We start from the raw sequence: 18,226 nt of genomic DNA on the forward strand, positions 1-18,226 counted from the left end.
CTCCTGTAAGGCAAATTTTTCAGGTATTAATACTTCTGCTTTTACACAACTCTATTTGGCCCTTATTAATATATAGTTACAGTTTTATCTTTTTTCCTTCCTTTCCTTCCTTCCTTCCTTCCTTCCTTCCTTTTCTTTCTCTTTTTAGCTTGTACAGAATTGTGAAAATTATCTCTACCTTTTCAGCTTATGCTTTAGATAAAGGAATAGTTAAGCTAAGTGCAAGTGAGAAATTTCCCAGACCTCTAAAATACCTTATATGTGAATATTTCCTGCCTTCTGCTGGGCTCACTACTCCTTCCATGTTTTCTAATTTAAAGAGAATGTTAATCCATTTGTTCAAAGTAGGAGACATTAATTCAAGCACAGTTATTTGTGGGGAGTATCACTGTGCGATAAAGTCATCTCTCATGTTTTTGCTTTCTCCATTCATGTTTACGTAATAAGAAAGTCCATCATTTTAGTTAAGATAGGTTACCTTCTTATTTCCTGTCTTTGATTTTTTTCTCATACGGAGGTGCTACACCTCAATATAGGCAGCTGAGTTCAGTTAAGCTGTAGATATCATTCTTCATTGCTGGTTGGTTCCTCCTTTTACTCTAACATAGAATGAATTGAGCATGGGACAATCTAAAACTAAGATTTTTTTTCCCTCTCGTATTATCTTACCATTTACAACAGCAGTAAATGTCTACTATGCTTCATGGTAGACACTTACAATATGAAAACATTCTAGTTCCTTAGGAAACGCTATAACTGGTGCAGCAACACTGTGTCATAAATTATGTGGTATGGTAGGGTACATTACCATAATAGACTGACTTTTGGGAGGGTTTGAAAATGAGTCTCATGAGAGATTAGAATTAAATTTATTTAAATTTTGTGATAACTAAGGTGGTCATAAAAGTGGGTGACAGATTAGGCTACATCTAACAAATAAGGGACTCAGATTATTAATGATAATGATTGAAATCACATCAGGACTTCAGATATATGAATATTAATTTATTATGCTATATGTTTTCTGACTGAGGGGATTTGTTTATTTTAGAAATCAAAACTCTTTGGGCAAACTTAACAATAGGAAGTCACTCATATTGTTCACATATAGGGCATATTTTTTCATTGCATTAAGCTATCACCCATATGAATTTTATGAAATTGTATAATGATGTGTGAGCAATGGAATAGGATGCAATTTAGGAAATAGAATCAGACTGGATCTTTGACCTTGAAGTAAATTAATGTCTTGTTCAAAGGGATCTGGACAGCAGCTAATGTGTCATGTACCCTGGTCCCAAGTGTCTACAAAGAAACAATGGTGTTTAAAAAATAAAGAATCATATATGACTATAATAATTTTTCCTTGATGGTTAACTCATATTGTCCCCTGAATGGTAAACTCTATCCATGACTGACCATAGATTTAATCCTTAAGCCAAACAGTTTAAGGAAAAAATTAAAATTGGGAGAAGAGGCAGAGAGGCTCTCATTCCTTTCTCCACACATCAACAATGCTTTTGCCTCTTTGCTGCTTTCTGAGGTAACTTATCTCCTCTCCTTTCCACCAAAAGGAGAAGAAAATACCAATCATGTCATATTGCAAATACTGGTCCATAACTAACAGTGGTTGGGATTGTTGTATGTAAAATGGTTATGCTTGTATGCACAATCTCCTCTTCAAATTCTAAAGTAGTCATGGACTTTTGTTTAAAGCTGACTTTCCTCAAGAAGAGTTTGATTTTCCTAGAATTGATATTAAATGAATAATAGAATGGTAGGAGGCCCTATTTAATCCTTAAGCATAGGCCATAGGCTTCTTCTTTAGATATGCTTTGGTGCTGGAAACACTTAGAGTAAAGCTAATGACAAAACACATTGTTTTCTATTGTCTATTATTCCTCTGTGTATATGTGTCTATCTCATTTAGGCAGTTAACGTGGAGTAAAAGCCTAAAAAATACCAAACAATCAAAACTCACCCATGTTCCTAAGAAGAATTTGCTCCTAAAAGGAATGACAATATTTCTATTGTTCTTCAACTGACATCTTTCTATGTGTCTATCCAATCAACACTAAAATCAGCAAAATAATTCTTGGATTGTGTTTGCATCATCAGTTGCCAGAATATGGAGTAGATTTTTAGAATAAAATGATCATGGTGGAATTTGAAATCAATGCATACACACTGATGTGAAGACTTGTTACATTTTGTGAAAACTTGTAAATATGAGATTATTCTTGGATTGATCAAGAATTATAACATTTTAAAACTAGCATATCCTTTCGTGTTAACCTTGTGAATGATTAGTATGCCATATGCTATGTAATTAATGAAGAGAACACTTAAATTATTATTTCTGCCTGGCCCAAAATATGCTTAGAAAATAGGCTTACTCTTGGTATCATATAGGTATTGTGTTTAGTGACACAAAATGGAAAAAAATCCAAAATAATAGTGTCTTGAACAAGGAATCATTTATAAAACATGTTGATTTTATTAAATGCTTTATATACATTATGCCAAATTGTACCATTAATAATCATCCTTTCCACACTGTGCAGGCACACAGCTTCTTAGTGAATCATCTTTTTTGAAAGTTTTAAATGATTAGTCCTGCATATCATCTGATCCCAATAAACTTGGTCACTGCTGATCGCCCTAGAAGTTGCTTTACATTGAGTCTAGAGTTTCTGCTGTGAACGATGAAAATTTTCTAGAGGTCTCCTTTCAACATTGTGCTTATAGCTAACAGTGCTGTACTGTACATTTAAAACTTCATTAAAAAGGTAGATGTCATGTTACGTATTTTTTATCAAAATTTTTTTTAAAAGTAAAAACAAAGTAGCAGCAGTTGTTTGGAATTTGAACAAATGATTTCACCTTCTAACTGAAGAAACTGAAAAACAAATACATAAGAAAACAAATGACCAAACAAAACAAAACAGTAAGTCATCCTTAAAAAGAAATAATAAAGAACAGAAATAGATGAAATAGTAGAGGCAATCAATAAATGAAAAAAGTTGCTTTTTGTAACAATTAGTAACATTGAAAAATCATTAGCAATTTAGTCAAGAAAATTAGAAGACAGAGAGGGAAAGAAAACAAAATAAATACTATTAAGTGAAAAAAGGACATCATTATGGGTTCAATAAAAAGTGGATGCCAATAGAAATAAAAGCAAAAATTAACAAATGGGACCTAAGCAAACTTACAAGCTTTTGTACAGCAAAGGCAACCATAAACAAAACGAAAAGGCAACTTACAGACTGGGAGAAAATATTTGCAAATGATGTGACTGACAAGGGCTTAATTTCCAAAATATACAAAAAGCTCATACAACTCAACAACAACAAAACAAACAACTCAATAAAAAATGAGCGGAAGACCTAAATAGACATTTCTCCAAAGGAGACATACAGATGGCCAACAGCACATGAAAAGATGCTCAACAGCACGAATTATTAGAGAAATCCACATCAAAACTAAAGTAAGTTACCACCTCACATTGGTCAGAATGGACATCATTAAAAAAATCTACAAATAACAAATCCTGGAAAGGATGTAAAAAAAGGGAACACTCCTACATTGTTGGTGAGAATGTAAATCGCTGCAGCCACTATGGGAAACAGTATGGAGGTTCCTCAAAAAAGTAAAAATAGAGATGCCATGTGATCCAGCAATCCCACTCTTGGGCATATATCCAGACAAAAGTATAATTCAAAAAGATGCATGCACTCCTACGTTCACTATTCACATTAGCCAAGACATAGAAACAACCTAAATGTCCATTTACAGATGAATCGATAAAGATGTGGTACATATATAGAGTAGAATACTACTCAGCCATAAAAAGAGTGAAATAATGCCATTTGCAGCAACATGGATGGACCTAGAGATTACCATACTAAGTGAAGTAAGTCAGAAAAAGACAAATACTATATGATATCACTTACATGTTGAATCTGAAATATGACACAAATGAACTTATATATGAAACAGAAGCAGACTCATAGACATAGAGAACAGACTTGTGGTGGCCAAGGGGGTTGGAAGTAGGGGAGGGATGGATAGGGAGTTTGGGATTAGCAGATGCAAACTATTGTATATAGAATAGATAAACAACAAGGTCCTACTGTATAGCACAGGGAACTATATTCAATATCCTGTGATAAACTACAATGAAAATAATATGAAAAATAATGTATATATATGTATAACTGAATCACTTTGCTGTAGAGCATAAATTAACACAACATTGTAAATCAACTACACTTCAATAAAATAATTTCTTTTTAAAAGTGGATGCCATACACAAATGTAAACCAATAAAGTTTATAACTGATGAAATTTTAAAATGTCTTTATAATACAATTTACTAAAGCTAATAATGAAGGGATAAATAGAAAATAAATATAATCCTACGTGTATAAAAAATGGACTTCATAATTAAAAACTTTTTTACATAGAAATTCCCATGGTTTCACCAATGAATTCTTATAAATTTCTGAAATATACTATAAATTTATGGTATGTGTACATGTCTACATGAATTTTATTCTTCAGTAATAATAATGATAATGATGAAAATAAATCCTTGCTCTGCCATTTACTCTTCATTCATCTTAAATTTAGTTTCATTTGTTATGAGTGTGTTAATAGTAGTATTTCCCTTCTAACTCAGTTGTGAGGATAAACTGAGATAATGAGTAAAGGGCTTAACATAATTAAGTATTATTATTATTTTCATAAATATGATATCATTTCCTAGACAAAATTTTTTATGCTATGAGAGATTTAAAATAGATAAAAGAGGTTTACGGTAAGATCTGAGATTGCAAAAAATGTTCCCTGTGTTCAGCGAGGCTTTAAATCATATAGCTCCTCCATAGTGGTCACTATTCAGTAATACTAGCTTCAGGAAAGATGGTTTTAGTCAATACTGAACATGTTTACAATGTGCTTATTATGAGTAATGGAAGCAGAAGTATAATATTGCATAATTAAATATCCATATGTATAAGATATTCAGAAGCCCAATGTTCAGTATGGGAATACTTGCCTAGCCAAATCTGATTGTGATTTAAAATCTAGTTGAAGAAAACTATATCAGATCTATCTGTGTATATACAGAGAACCTGGTTTCACCATGAAGATTAGATTTTATATTAAAGCTATGATAACTTATATGAAACTTTGTGTATTCAGGAATTACTACTCATATTTGCTACTCCAAAACTGAAATTATTGTCGTTTATATTTTTAGCTTATTTTTTTGTGATTTATATTATCCCTCATTTCATATTATATTTTATTACTAACTTTATAAATGTGCATAGAATAAACTAGAAAGTTGGTTATAATTTATTTTTTGCGTGTAACAATGGCACTGTATCTTCATGTTTATATGGCACTTCATACTTTAAAATGTCACTATAATCATTAATTAGTCATATAGTAAAATTCTTCTAAATTGGTTTTCACAAGATCTAATATTAAAATATCCTTCCCTTGAAATCTATGTATGAAAATGAGAAAATTCATTTCAGTCTCAAAATCTGGCATTTAAAATTTTTCATTTGATTAACAAAATCATTGTTATCTAATAATTTACTGTCTTCACATTTTAAAATATTTTATGAATTACTATTTTCATCCCATGTAATTTTATTCCTTAATTTCTCTTTATTTTCTTGTCATGTAGGACTTCCCAGTTTCCCCAATTCTCCTAACATCAAATTTGTTCAAGGACAAACTGGGAATTTTGTTTTTGAGAAATTCACTCCTTGTTAATTTCCCTTGATTTCCTAATATACTCTATGTATCAACTGTCCATTTTTCTAACATTCCCATTCCACATTCTCTGAATCTTTACAAGAATATGAAGTTAATAGGCATACCTGAACCCAGTGCTAAGACAAACTTTTGTTATATTTAGAGTGTTAAACAAATATTTCTTTAAAATCACTTTAACTCAGATATACCTAGGGAGAGAGATGGCCTTCTTTGGTTAAAAAATAATGTAAATTGAAAGAAAGTGCTTTAACTTTTTAAAAAAAGTTATTTTTTAATAAAAAGAGTATTTTTTCTCACATATCTAAGAATTTTCGTAAATAAATACACATTCATTTATTTCTTCATGAGCTTTCATCTCCATTTGTATTTTATTCAGCAGGTGTGAGCACCCTACTGTGAAGGAATGCCGTGTTACAATGTAGGTCAAGATTTAACCAACTGTGAAAAACAAATAAACAGTAAGAACACATTTTGCAAAGCAATGAGCATTTGGAGAAGAGCAATTGTAGTTTAAACAGATATATTTTATGAGTGGCTGACCTTTAACCTCATTTTATATCTAAAATTGACTTGCATGCTTCTATAGATACAAACAAGAAGATATTAATTGAATCTGATCTTTGCAGAGGTGATAGGTACATCCTCCAAAGGAAATCTGATCAGATCTCAGTTATTATTACAAATATCAAGGACTTCCCCTTCACTGTGGTTCTTTGAAGTGGGAATTGAATAATTCCTTGCTAAGGAGAAAAGTCATGGAATTCAGGTGAAGGGCTGAGCTGCAAATTAATTATATTTTAGTTCAATACTGATTATTAATCATGTCTTCTGTTGCTTTTATTAAGCTAGTGACTATAATTCAAATGAATATCAGTTGTTACTCTAGAGTAATATTTGATGATAGAACAGATCCATCTTAGATTCTGTACAAGAAAAAACAGATACTGGAAATAAAAATATCTCATTTTAAGGTCTCATAGCATAAACCTATACTTAAGATCCAGTTGAATCATCAATTTAGTAAATAAGAACTCATATTACCTAATTTTATATATGTTAATTCAGTTCAATTTCAAAGAAGCTTAGGTTCACCAGACAGTTGCACTGATTATTATTACAATCAGAATGCTATTAAAGACTGGTACAGCTAGAATTGTGGAAATGATTGGTAAGGATGTCATTATACTGGAATCCCAATGAAGGGCTTAGTCTCAGAATGAGACCATCCTGCTAAATAATGGGTTGTTCTGTAAATTAGATAACTGCAAAATTTTATTCTTTTGTCTATTTTTAGAACTATAAAAATCATCATAAGTTCCTGCTGTGATCTTCTGGAATGTACAATCTAAAAGAAGTATACCTTACTGTTATTCTTCAATGCTAAACTACGTGGCCAAAAAGCAAATCAATTTGGAGTGGAAAATGGTCCATATGCATCTCAATAAAAGCAATTTTACCTACTTGTATAACAGCTTATACATTCTCCTAATGATGAAATAGCACATGTGAGGCAAGGTGGCATTTGAAATAGAGTTTATAACATGAATTATTGAGAGAATGTACAGTATTTTCTAGGAAGTACTTAACAGTGTCATCAACTAGCACTGCTAATTTATATTCAAGAAATGTATTATGTGTTTTCTATTCCATGTACAGTGCTAATATTTTTGTTCCATTATTAATTTCATTTTCTGTGGAACTTATGGATTATTTTTTAAGCAACTGCTTTTTTTTCTTCAAATATTACAAATGGAAAAAATACTATATGAAAAAAATGCTCTTGAAGCTTTAAAAGTGGAAGATACAACTCAAATGCTTCACTTGATCTGATAATTGCCCATGACTATATATCCATGCATGAATACACTAATACTTAATTATATATAGAAAGTAAAATTAACTACTATAGAAGCTTCATCTCTAAGTACACGTGAACTGAATTTTCTAATAATGCATCCAGTTAGCTGATAACACATATTGATAATGTATTATTGGGAGATGGGTATTTCTAGACCCTTAATAAATGTTTTTGTCTTAGAAGCCAACCACTCATCTATAATTCAAAGGAAAGCCACTGAAACGTGGGGAACAAAGAAGAATTGCTGCTCAGCCCTACTTGATATGGTTTAGAAACATGGTGGGTCACAGAACTCAAAATGAAACCGTTTCAAAAATGTGAAGAGAGAAAAAAAGGTGGTTGGGTCTCAATGGACAGGGGTGTAAGTAAAGGAAATAACAACCTAGGAAAGAAAAGAGCTGGGGGCTGTGGATGATGACAGACTATGAGAAAGCATTTCTCTCATGCTCTTGTCTTGTTTAGTTTCACTGTTAATTCTATCAATTGTTTCCAAATCTTTACATATAGGGCATTACAGTTCTATTTCAAATATTTCTTTTTAAAAGTCAGTTCTAATGTTGAAGCTATAATGCAAATTTTTAATTTTTGGAACTATACTATAAAGCACAAGGAAGAACTACTTATTTAAACAAAAAAGAGAGTATTATTTCACTAGAGAGTAGTGCAATAAAGAGATTTTTTTCCTCTTCATACCAACATCCAATGTTGTCAGACTAATTTCTAAACAGACGCACATTTTTACAAAACGTTGACAGTCATATTGTGCTCATAAATACTGTTATAAATATACTATAAGGTTTATTTTACAGCAAATACTAGTTTGCCAAGTTTGAGAAGGGGAAACACTAATTCATAAATTTGGTATTTCCAGCTAGTCATTTCTCCCTGCCTTAGAGAATGTGGTGACATATACCTTGTCACTACCACTGCCTTTGTCACTGTTGTACCCCTTATGACAGAACAATCACATCCTAAAAATGCAAGGCCTAGCAAAAAGCCTCCTATCAACTCTCTGGATATCACAATATTCTGTGTGATATATTTACACAGGGACAAGTTTCTGCACATCCACACTTTGAAGGCAAATTCATCCAAAGTAGCCAGTAGTCCTATGGAAATATATCAAAAATAATAAGCCATATGAGGAATGAAGGCATTAGAAAAAGATAAAACAAAACTTTAAAACAGGCAGAAGAAAAATACAGACATAGCAGAATACACATTAAAATGCATATTAAAAGCTTCAAAAGAAAGGGAGAAAGGGGATATTATTAAAAACATAAAGCAAGAACAAGTGAATATGACTAGATGTACATAATGTGTATGAAAAATATACAAACTCAACCTTACTTTGTAGACAAAAGACACGTCTTTACAAAAAAATAAAAGTATGGGAAAACTTTACCAGGCAAATGCAAGCAATAAAAATGCTAGAGTTATTACCATGATCACATGAGACAGAATTCATGTCCCCAAAGCATTAAGAATATAAAATATTTAAATTTTCAAATACCATAAGTTACAATTAAATTATGAATACCCATGCACCATATAACAAAGTAGAAATACTGATATGGCAAGAATAAATAGAAGAAATCTAGTAACAACAGGAAACATTAAAATATCATTCTTAGTCCAAGACAGGTCAAGTTATGGAAAAAACGAATATGTGTTCAAAGATGTAAGCAACATCATCAGTAAAGTAGATCTAATGGATCTACTAAATATATCAAAATTTTACCTACATATAGAGAACATACCATCTTTTCAAGTTTATGAGGAACATAAATGTATATCATTATTATAATATCATATTACTATTCATTTAGCAATGCAAAATTCAATAAATTTAATAAATTGGGAACAAGACAAACACCATTATTTTATTATGATGTAATAACAAAATTAAAAAACTAATTATCTTTCTCCAGGACATTCAAACATTTAAAAACATATTACTGAACAGTTCTTTAATAAAAGTGGAAAATTACAACGCATATATAAGGCATGTATCATTATTTCATATTCCAATTCTTTCCTTACATAGAGCTTACTTTGCTGCAGCCTGCCTTACTCACATTTTAAAACTCACTAAAAGCCATTTGATATAAATTTACCCATGTTAGTAATAATGGTGCAAAATTACACCATATTGAAGTTCCACAATTTATTCAACTACTTCCTATTGATAGGTATTTATTTTCCTTTCAGGTTTCTATCTTTTAAAATTGATCTTAATGAAGCAAAACTCTGTGTATTTATATCTCTTTCTTTAACAAATAATCATTGCATGTGCTTTCCAAGGAAACGTCAAAATCCTTTGATTAATTCAAATAAGACCCTCACAACAACAATGCACTTGCTGACTTCTTTAGTTCTTCCAACTGTTCCATATTTAATAACTTATCTAACAAAACTTTCCTGTGAGCTGTTTCGTCAGTTAATAACCTTCCCCACACAAACCTAACTTCACTGGGACTCTCTGGATATGCATCTCCCTCTGCTCCTTTACACTGACTTCCCTGAAGACAGACCAAGCTTTACACACAGCAACCCAGGCTCAGCCCTATGGCTAGAATCTTGCCAGCATCAATAAATTCCAAAGGAAAGAAGGTGTGAACATTATTTGGGTACAAAAATGACACAATTTTCAGGGTTTGTTTACGGTTTATAAGTCCAACTTGACACATTGTTTGAAAATGGACTATCCTGAGGATGCATCCTGTTCTTGGAATGTGCTACTCAAAGCATAGCTCTGAAAATGACAGTGATCTGTTAATTCTTAATTATGGTGAATTAAGACTGTACAGAGATAGTCTTTTCAGATCAGAGTAGCTGACTTTTTTTTTTTGGCTAAGATTTCAAGAAACAGAAATGGTTGTAATAGTCTGTGGAGGGCTACATAAGAGAGGACTCAAATAGAAAACAACAACAACAATGAAAGCAATATATTTTAGTACTTATATATGTGTATAATATTTATATATTATAAATATATATGTTTACTATATATAAATATGTGTAATATTTATATATTCTACAATATATGTCAAGACTCCATTATCTATCTCAAAATAAAATATTTGACCCACCCTATATTTGGAGATAGTTCAATCATGATTGATGTAACAGGACTTCCATTGAATTTTATAAAGTGTAACCCACATGAGAGGATACATGCTTAATGAACTTAGGAAAATTAAAGTTAGAACCATTAACAGTGGTAGTAGTAGTAGTAGTAGTAGTAGTAGCAGTAGTCGTCGTAGTAGTAGTATTTAGCTGGGAGCAAGTTTCAAACATATTTTTTATTAATCATTTTGAAAATCTTCTCTCTATTGTTTTTTAGTATTCAGAATGGCTAAAATTCTCCTTTCAAATATTTGTTTAAGACTCAAACACTTTTGTCTTGGGACTCCCTTTGCATTCTTAAAAGTCATTAAGGATTCCAAGAGCTTTATGTTATATGCATAATATCTATAAATATTTGCCTTATTAGGAATTCAAACAAATTTGAAAACATTGCTTATAATCTGATTAAATTAATAATAATAATTCCATTTCCTGGTAACATAAAAATGTTATAGAAAAGTAACAACTTTTTTCCAAACAAAAAAGGAAAATTATAGTAAAATATGGCATTGTTTTAATTTTTAAAATTCCTTTTAATGGACAATAGCTGAATTTTCATCTGCTTAATAATTGACAGATAAGATTTTAATCTTTACTTCTGCCTTTAGTGTGTTGTGATCTGTTGTTTTGATTGAAGTATGTGAGAAAATTTAGCTTCAGAAAGATAGTCAGCTGGAAAAGGAAAAAATATTTTACTTTTACAGACCATTGTAGATATTTATTAATATTACACCAAATCGTGGCAGATTGTGGTTTCTAAAAGGGAGTTACAGTAAACAACCATCCCAGTTTGCCTGGGATTGTCATGGCGTTAGCACTGAAGTCTATTTACTAGAAAAACCCTCAGTCCCAGGCAAACAAGAATAGTTGGTCACCTTAGGAGTTATAAATATCCAGGGAAGCTAGAAATAACTGTGTGGTACTGGATTAGAGTTGGAAGCATCACATTTATTTAGCTTAATATAGATCCAGATGCATAAATTCTGGGAAGGGCTAGAAGCAGTGACATCCTGATAACAACAAACATACTCAGAGCCCTGATACTGGTTTCTAACTACCGTCCTCCAATAAAAGGAATCAGAGCTCTTTTGAGAAATGTCTGATTCTAAAACTGGGGCAGGGAAAATGTAAAATGACACCGGGCATCTTGTAGTATCAGAAAGTAATGAAGTACTAAAAAGCAAAAGGATCAGGGCATATCAGAGAAACACAGGAGCCAACCTGAAAGAGCTCCCAATGGACAAAGCTGAAACAATTTGAACAGAAAGTTAATAAAGTGTCTTTTGGGATTATAACATAAAGTATAAAATAATATACATAAGTCCATACTGATATAATAAATTATTACACAAATAAATGGGGAGGTATTGAACATCTCCTTAACTACTCTTTCCAAGAAACGATGCAGCACTTAGTGACAGATTTCCAAATAATAATGTGGAAAGGTGGACAAAAGTAACTTTAGTGTGGAGCTGTCTTAACCAAGTAATCAGTTCAAACATTACCAGGGATAAATCACTTGATTGCATGTATTCTCTCTGAAATGTTGTGTATAATTTACCTCTGTGATGGTCTCCAAAATCCACAACCCCAGTTGAAATCCAAATAAAATCTGGAGGTTATTTTAAGATAATGTACACTATTGTTATACCAGTTTTGACAAATGTCTCCTGCTAATTTAAAGGGTTGACATTGGGGGAAACTGGGTGAAGGGTATATGAGAACTCTGTACTAAAAACTTTTTAAAATCTAAAGCTATTCTGAGGAAACTTTGGAGGCAGAGGTTCCAGCCCCTGTGGTGGTGGAGACCAATACTTTGCCAAACCATGAAACCAAGGTGGCCATGACGGTTCCAGCAGCAGCAGTAGCTATGGCAGTGGCAGAAGGTTTTAACTATTGCCAGGAAACAAAGCTTAGCGGGAATGGAGAGCCAGAGAAGTGACAGGGAAGCTACAGGTTACAACAGATTTGTGAACTCAGCCAAGCACAATGGTGGCAGGGCCTAGCTGCTACAAAGGAGACATGTTTTAGACAATACTCATGTGTATGGGCAAAAAAACTTGAGGACCGTATTTGTGACTAATTGTATTCAAGGTTATTTTAGTTTCTCTTCTGTGGAAAGTGGAAAGCATTCCAACAAAGGGTTTTAATGTAGATTTTTTTTTTGCACCCATGGTGTTGATTGCTATATGTTAATAGACTGATCATGGAGCTGAATAAATGTGTCTTTAAAAAAAATATTTTTTTAACTATTCTAAAATTTTAAAATTTATTAAATGTATCTCTTGTACATAATCAAAATTCTTATTTTGAAAGGTAACTTGAATTTGTTTTGAATATAAACATAACATAATATTATGGATTTAAGGATGGTTGAATTTTAGGAGTCGATGGTAAAATGAAATCAACAAAGGTTAGACATATAAAACCAGTCTGCTTTTATGTCAAATTGGGCTTTAAACTATCAGTCCAGCCTCTGTTTCTTTTGTTTTGTTTTTTTTTGTAAAAATGTGAAAATATAAGAACTAGCTGTTTTCTAAAGCCCTTCCTACTTTATTCATTTTGTGAAACATGCTAGTGATGATGAGTTCAGTCTTATAATATGCATTAAATAATTATTAAAATTAAACAGGTACATATAGTTTTATATAATCATAATGTACTTATTTACAATTATTTAGAAAATAAGAATATTTACTTTATTGTCTTGTAGCACATAAAATAATTTGCAGCCATAAGGAAATGTACTTATGAGAGAGGATTGTGGTTTACATGCATCAGAAAATTAAGACGACTGAGTTTATATCCCTAATTTCTTGTTTCTTAGAAAAAATATTGGCAACATGTTAATTATTTTCTAGACAACCATTAAATAAGCAAGCACTGAAAAGCTACTTGACAGAAAAGCTTCCCAAAGTGTGAGGATTTGTTAAAAGTCAGGCTAATAAATTATTGACTATTTTGTTCCCCCAATATAGTAAATTTCTTCTTGATTGGATAAGCATAGTCTTGGTTTGTGTGTGTACTGACCTGTGAGAGAGAGAATAACTAAAAAATAGAAGATTCAATACTACTGAAACAAACTTATCTGAGCATTTTTAAAATATAGGCATGGTGCTGTCTGATGGTATATGATTTTCATATATGGGAATACAAATTCACATATATTTAATCAGTGCAGTACACACATTTGGAGCAAGAGACTTTTATGCAACATCCGGGTCTGAAAAGAAATTTGAAGAATGCTTTTTTGATACCTACATATTGGAATTCCTGTGAAATACTGATAGTTTATAGGAACAACACAACACTGGAAATCAATTCCTTAGACTTACATGGAATTAATAAACTCTCTTTGCAGAAGTAATAGGCTCTCCTTCATAGCTTGCAGAAATAATAGTTCATTTAAGGTTCCTCTTTTCAGCTGTCCATATAAAATCACCCATTTTCAGGTGGAAACTTATTTTTAAAAAACAATAAACAAAACACTCGGCTTCAGAATCTGAGACAAGTTACTCTCTGAAGAAACAAACTCCAAGGTTCGGCCATGACCCCATACTCTCATTACTTTCTATCTCCCAGCAGTTTTTTGGCTGGTTTCTCCTCCTATTCTTGGTTTCTTCACATCACTGTTTCCCGTGGCTCAGTTCAACATGGGTTTTTGTTTTCATCTACTTTCACTCACTAGGTGATCTCATCCAAACCCGTTTAAAAAAATATAGAGATTTATGGTCCCAAATTTCTCTCTCTAATTGGGCCATTTCCCCTGAACTCCATGTATTTTTTTCCCTGTTGCCTACTTGAAAATTCCATTTGATTATTTGACAGACATATTGAACTTAACATGTCCAAAACCAAACTCCTTAACTTCCTTCAGAAACTTACTTTACCTGCAGTTTTCCCTATCTTGGTGGATGCTTTCAAGGTGCTCAGATCAGAAAATTTAGTATAATTCTTGACTCATCTTTTTTTTCTCCCTTTCCTCATACCCACTATTGCAGAAAATTCTCTTGGTTCTGTCTTCAAAATATATCCAGACTCTGATCACTTTTCTCTCCTTCTAGTTTTACCTTCCTACCCTCAAGTCATTGTTATTTCTTGCTTGAGTTATTGCAATAACTTCCACTCTCATCTCCTTACAGTTTACACTCAATAAAGCAGCCAAGTCGGATCATGTCTCTCCTTTTCTTAAACCCTCAGAATAAAATCAGTCAGTGCAATCCATAGGCCCTAGAGGACCCAGCTCCTCTTAACTCCTCTGATTTCATCTTCACTACTCCCCCTACTGGCCATTCAGCTGCAGTCACACTGACCTATTCCTCAAACACACTATTCCTCCCCAAACTTCCTGTGTCCTAAATGAATTCCTCAAACCCAATCAATAATTCTGTTTTCACGTTTATTTCCCCTTTGCTAGGTCTTTCCTAAAATTAAAATAAAATTTCAAATTACTTTGTAAAAATCTCTTCCTCGAAAATATGCAGCATTCTCCCACTTCTTGGAACTTGGCTGCTCTCACGCCTAGAAGAGTCTTCCATATATCCTCACAGCTTGCTCATGCTCTTCTTCTGTGACTTCAGTCAAACATCACTTTCACCAAGAGACCTCCCCTGACTACTCTTTATACAACTTTAATATTATACAATATTCTCTACACTCCCAATTATGCTTTTCTGCTTTAATTTTTTATAGCACTTATCCCAATGCAAAATAGCATACATTTTATTGACTTACTGTGTTAGTATATATTATCTCCACAAGAATGTGAAATTTTTTTTGCTGGAAGGGATTATTGTGTATGTTTATTCATTGCTTTATCACTGGTATCTAAAATGGTGTCTGCCACATAATAAAAATGCAACAAACCCAAAACAAACAGATATGTTGACTGAGTCCAAAGGGGGTGTTTTTGAGTGATTAAGGGATTAGAATATCTGAGGAGAGTATTTTATGAACTAGAGCACTGGAAGTGCTGCCCAAGTGAATGTGAATGTAGTGGTTAGCTTCTTTCAGTTTCAGAGAAATCAGTAAAATACAAAGTTGGGGACTAGGTTGATTCGAGCTCTTTATTTTTTATTTCTAAGCCCTAAACCCTCAGAAGGACATTACTGAAGAATTTCTCAGTCTAATTTATAAAAATACAGAGAGTATCTTTGAGAAACCTGGAAATTTTGTTTTATGCTAATTACCTAATTTAGTATTCAGGTTGGAATCACATTGTTTTCTGAAAAATGGGTCAAAAAGGATGAATTAGTTTCATTACTAACAAGAATTCTTAGCTAAGTAGCAGTTTTGCTATAGGCTCAGTAATTAAATCTTGATGTGATATTATGTTGCCTCTTTCTCTAGCCTTGTTCTTGTGCTAATTGCCCTTAATCTGTTATTGATCACTGAAAATTTCTCCCTAACCTTTCCATCTCCTAAATCAATATCTCGAATCCAATCAATAATTCTGTTTTCAGCTAGTTTCCTTCATTTCTACATTGCTAAGTCTTTCCCCAATTTAAGTAAAATTTCAAATTACCTTCTATAAAATCTGTAGACAAATTAATATATCACTATATACATCATTTCAGAGGACAGAAAATGAATTGGGTAGATTCCCTTCCTCTGGTTAACTTTTCAAGAATATAGTGTATAATTCATTTACTCTTGTTTTAAACATTCTTCTTTTTAACATTTTTATCTTCTGTAATGTATTCTATGTTAAATCTAGTGGGACAAGTAAGTAGTGTGTTCCATCAAGAGGGTTTGATGAAAAATTTATGTGAGAGAAGAGCAGTTAAGAGGACACTGAAAATAACTACCATGTAACCTTGCCCAGGGACTCCAATCTTTTAGCTGACATGCAAAGGTATCAGTCAATTTAAGAAATATTTATAAGCACATGTGCAAATATATATTATCTCTATTAGTAAACTGAAAATCAGTACATCATGAATGAAACATAGTAAATTGTTAATAAACTCTACATAAAAAACTGTTGGGCTGCCCTGGTGGCGCAGTGGTTGAGAGTCCGCCTGCCAATGCAGAGGACGTGGGTTCGTGCCCTGTTCTGGGAGGACCCACATGCCGCGGAGTGGCTAGGCCCGTGAGCCATGGCTGCTGAGCCTGCGCGTCCGGAGCCTGTGCTTCGCAACGGGAGAGGCCACAACAGTGAGAGGCCCGCGTACCACACACAAAAAAACAAAAAACTATTGCCATTTTATTATATGCCACGTTATTAATAATTTATGTTAACATTGATGTCATCTTATTTCATTTTCTTTTCATTTATTTTCTCCATTTTGAATACTTTACTAGCCAAAGAAAGAGAAAACTGAAAGCTGTTTAGAGGCATCCAAGTATAATGCTTTCATTTATAGTTGAAACAAGGAAACTGAGTACAGTGACATTGACTCCCCTAAATGACAATTACTTTTAGTAGCAGATTGGTCTAAAGCGTATATGTCCTCATACTTGTCCAATGTTATGATCTATATGCGACATAGACTCTCTTACTTGCCTTCAGCACACAAACGGAAAATTCACAGATTCCTCCCTCTTTACCCTTGCCGTACATTTTGCTGCATTTAAAATATTTTGCCAATACTTTGTCGTTGCATAATCTGTTATATGTCTATAACACTGTATTTATCCAGCACACAGCATGTCTGGTGTCAAATTTAAACATTATTTTTACTAAGGAACTATTAAAATGATATGCAGAACACTTTTAGATTTCCACAGTTTCATACTTTAAACAATAATAAATTAGAGGCAAAGTTACAATATTACAAATTAAATATTAATATAAACTGTGTGCATATCCCAAAAATTATTTTGAGAAATTTAATACCTGATTTCAAAAGTAAGAGTCAAATAAAAGCACAATTGTGATAAAACAAGTATATTGTAGTTAACAATTTAAAATGTTATTATTTTAGCAATATCAGATCTATTTTAAACTGCCACACTTGCTCTAAAATATAAGAAATGGATTTTAAACCTAAGTACAAAATCTATATATTATCCTAAATAAAATTGTCAGAGATAGGCTAGTACAATAATTTTTAAACTTAAAATGTTTGCTGAAACAAAATATTCCTTTTTAAAGGAGAGACTAGATCTTTAATTCTTTTTCTAATTTTAATTTTTATTTTTTTACCATCTTTATTGGAGTATAACTGCTTTACAAAGCTGTGTTAGTTTCTGCCATATAACAGAGTGAATCAGCTATATGTATACATATATCACCATATCCTCTCCCTCCCAGCCTCCCAATCCCACCCATCTAGGTGGTCACAAAGCACAAGCTGATCTCCCTGTGCTATGCGGCTGCTTCCCACTAGCTATCTATTTTACATTTGGTAGTGTATATATGTCCATGCCACTCTCTCACTTTGTCCCAACTTACCCTTCTCCCTCCCCGTGTCCTCAAGTCCATTCTCTATGTCTCTGTCT

Source organism: Hyperoodon ampullatus (genome assembly GCF_949752795.1).
Source record: "Hyperoodon ampullatus genome assembly, chromosome: 13".
Classification (NCBI taxonomy): domain Eukaryota; kingdom Metazoa; phylum Chordata; class Mammalia; order Artiodactyla; family Ziphiidae; genus Hyperoodon; species Hyperoodon ampullatus.